We start from the raw sequence: 4,250 nt of genomic DNA, 5'->3' as shown, positions 1-4,250 counted from the left end.
AGACACAAAAATGAGCCATTAATGCTGAGTACCCTTCTATCTACTAGGGGAGAAAAAGAACCCAATCCTAAAACAGTGACAAATGCTGTCATAGAGGTGTAGCCAAAATGTTCCTGGAATAAAGAGAAGGCACCACTAACAGTACTGTAGTGACAAAAAAACAAAAACAAAATAAAAACCAAAACAACAACAATAACTACAACAACAAAAAAGCTTCTCAGAGGAAGTGAATTTAGGTCCCTGAAGTATAGGAGTTTTTTGGACCCAGGAAGGAGGGACATACCAGGTGGAGAGAGCAGCACATACAAAAGCAGGGAGGGGAGAAAGTGCAAAAGTCTGGACCTGGAATGAGGAGAGTGGTTTGGAGTGGGCCACCTGGCTGGAAAGAGGTTGTAGAAGGTCCCATGAGAATGAGTCTAGACCAGGGGTGGGCAAATTTTTGACTCGAGGGCCACAATGGGTTCTTAAACTGGACTGGAGGGCCGGAACAAAAGCATGGATGGAGTGTTTGTATGAACTAATATAAATTCAAAGTAAACATCATTACATAAAAGGGTACCGTCTCAGAGTAGATTGCTAATCAGAGCCCCTCTGCTTCCGGATGGTACTCTCCAGGGGAGACATGCAGAAATATGGTCTTGGTATTAGACCACTGAAGAGGAGTCCTCTTAGCAGATGTTGGAAAGTTTCTACACTTTTTTTTATATCATGTATCTTTCAGCACATGCTTGAAGCCTCCCGCTATTTTTGAACCTCAAGCTTCCTATGGCATAGTGTAGTGTATGAAAGAGGGCTGAACATCTGATCTTGGCCATTTACATTGGGTGTGACTACAGCAACCTTTTCTATGTCAGTAATACCATTTATAAAATAGAATAATGTGCCGAAACCGGTTTGGCTCAGTGGATAGAGTGTTGGCTTGCGGACTGAAGGGTCCCAGGTTCGATTCCGGTCAGGGGCATGTACCTGGGTTGCGGGCACATCCCCAGTGGGAGATGTGCAGGAGGCAGCTGATCGATGTTTCTCTCTCATCGATGTTTCTAACTCTCTATCTCTCTCCTTTCCTCTCTGTAAAAAATCAATAAAATATATGAAAAAAATAGAATAATGAAAAGATCAAATAAGACAAGTAGAATGATATTTCTGAGAATGCTATAAGGGTAAGTAAAGTATTATTTTTCACTTATCAGATTGGCAAAATTAAAAGACTAATTCCCTGTGACTTGGCAAAAGTGTGAGGAAACAGGAATTCTCATTTGTTTATGGTAGAAGTATAAACTGATTCACCTCTATGGAGCGAGGCTTGGCAATACGTATCAAAATTGCCAGCATACATACTTTTGACTAATTTCACATCCAGGAATTTTTATAATAGGTAAAAACTTGAACATGTATTTGTAACAGCAAAAGATTGCAAATTAACTAAATGCTCATTAATAAGGGACTGACTAAATTATGACAGGTAGAACAGCATGAAGTTGTAAAAATAAGCCAGGAAGTTCTGAATGCATTTATATGAAATGATCTCCAACATATAATAGGGGGAAAAGCATGGTTCAAAAGAGTCTAATATGCTACTGTTTGTGTAAAGAATGTGGAAGTGTGTGTGTGTAGTATCTCTAGAAAGACATATAAGAAATTCATAAAATTGGTTGCCTGTGTGAAGGGGAACTAGGTGGCTGGGGATGGGTTTGGGAGACTTTCACTGCATTCCTTTTGCAACTTGAACCATGTACATTTAAATCTATTACCTATTTAAAAAATACAAGAGAAGAAAAACTATCAGTACAAGTGTAACTGACCTGGGCGTGCTTGTGTGTTCATTTATCCTTATTTGTACTTGCTCTATTCAGCTACAGTAATCTTGGGACACTTCTTGTTTTGTTCCCCTCAGGACCCCGATGCTGATCAAGCCCAGCAGGAAATGAAGGGATCCTTTGCCCTTGCTTGGCGATGGAGGAGGTGGAGACCCAGGTCCATCACTGACCTCTCTTGCAGTTGTAGCAAGTTTAGCAAAGGGAGGGCAGTAGGCCTCCCAGTCAGCCACATTGGCTGTGTGGTCTTCCAGAAACGAGGGCGCCTCCTTGGTCACTGTGCTGCTTGCTCAGCACCAAGGCCACCACAGCGCAGAGGAGGGGCTGCCTTACTCCCTGTTGCAGACTGTGAAGAGGCAACAGAATGCGGAGAGTCAGAGACCCAAGTTGGTTCCCTCATTTCTGCAGCATGGCTTTGCCTGTTAACCTCTGATTAAAGTGATTTTCTCTCTAAAATGAGTGGTTCGATGTCATTTCTTTCTCGAGACCTTCTAACATGGACCTCTTGTGCTGTGAAAGGTGAGTTTTTAGCCAGAGAAAGAGTTACAGCTTAGGCCCAAGGGACATTTCATCCCATCTGGATCCCTGAGGCTCAAGTGCTCATTCTGGACAACTTGGGAGAGGTGGAAAGAAATGAGGGTTGGCTCCACCCTCTTGAGACCCCCACTCCCACTCCTTCCTTCTTCCCACTGCCTCAGAACCAATCTAAATTTTCTCTGAGGAGATTAGCAGAGGCAAATCCCTTTTACTTTCTACATCATTGGCATCCTCAAAGCCAAGTTAGGAGTGGCAAGGAGCAGAAGTGAGCCCAACTTACAAAGCACTATTTTGTCAGTAAAACTTGGGAAACTCCTACTGGCTACTTCTTAAGGATATTTTCTGGAACTTCAGCCCAATTAGACTTAAATTTGACCTTGACATTGACCTCTCTGTCTCTTCTATCCAACATGCTACTGGTCACTTTTCTGGTACACTCAGACTCCAACTAGCCATGAGTTCTCATCTTGCTGGTTTCAGATCCCTTCTCACAGAATAACCTTTCTCTCCCCACACTGCTCCCTCAACCCGCTCCTAAAGCAGAAATTCTCCCAAGTGTGGTTCAAAAAAACCTTACTTTAGAACCACCCAAGAGGTTTATTTAAAAAAAATATATACTCCTGAATCAGACCTATTGGAATAAAATCTCTGGGGGTGGGCCAAGGGACCTGTATTTTTAAACAAGCTTCTATGGTGATTCCTACCCATCTGAAGTGGTTTTGGAAGCAAATAATCTAAGGCTATCCTTTAGCTAGTATTAGTCATTGTGAAGACATACCATTCTGTCTTTTCTTCATTTCTGTCCAACAAACACTTACTGAAGTCCTACTGTGTGCTAAGCACAAGCTTGACCCATGAGCCTTTCATTCACAAAGCTCTCAGGGAATGGCACAGAACTCTAAACTGCTTTCCAGGGGGGAGGGTCATGTTATCAGACTCCTGATAGGTTTAGAATTTCTGTCCTTAGGATCTCTTTCATCCCCATCTCCACACCAGGAAAAGCCCCTATCCTTTTACCCCCAAAGGCAAGAGTCTTTCTATGCTTTGGGGCTATGGAGCCAACAGTTGGCATGTGCTCAAGCGTCTCCAAGGAATAACATGGTGGGGCTTGTGGAGAGGGGTTGCCAAGAGGCTTCTTAGAAACAACTGTAAACACACAGAAGACCAGACTGCCACCCTCCATCACTTCTGTCTGCTGAAAAAAGCTTGTCCTTTGTTCCAATGGGAGAGAAAAGTAGTCATATGGGTTGGGCAGGGGTGGCTGCCGTGGTGAGCAGGATGGGAAAGGTTTCAAAGCATTCCTACATCAAACAGAACCTGGCAATCAGGACCCTCTGCTATACCTCCTGCTGAGAACTCAGCACCAGGACCCAGCAGGACAAGTGACCCTAGGGAATTCATGACTTGAACAAACAATAAAATCAGTAAGACCTTTCTCCCATACCCTGTAAACATCTAGGAAACAAACTTTAAAGTTACTCAAATTACCCTGTATTTCCCTGGCCAGTGTGGCTCAGTTCCTTCCCCCCCTCTCCCCCCTCTCCCTCCCTCTCTCTTCTTTCCTTCCTCCCCCCTCTCTAAAAAAATAAAAATAAAACACAAACATAAACCATACCCTATATTCACATCTTTCTACATACACTGCCCCCAATATTACCTTCCAATTTCTCCTTAGAAACTATCGACATAGATTCTTCTGGAGTAGATTTTTTAAAAAAATATATTTTTATTGATTTTTTTACAGAGAGGAAGGGAGAGAGATAGAGAGTTAGAAACATCAATGAGAGAGAAACATCAATCAGCTGCCTCCTGCACACTCCTCACTGGAGATGCACCCGCAACCAAGGCACATGCCCTTGACCGGAATCGAACCTGGGACCTTTCAGTCCGCAGGCTGAT

The sequence above is a fragment of the Myotis davidii genome, unplaced genomic scaffold, assembly GCF_000327345.1.
Source record: "Myotis davidii unplaced genomic scaffold, ASM32734v1 scaffold370, whole genome shotgun sequence".
Lineage (NCBI taxonomy): Eukaryota > Metazoa > Chordata > Mammalia > Chiroptera > Vespertilionidae > Myotis > Myotis davidii.
Note: the sequence above shows the minus strand (reverse complement) of the source record.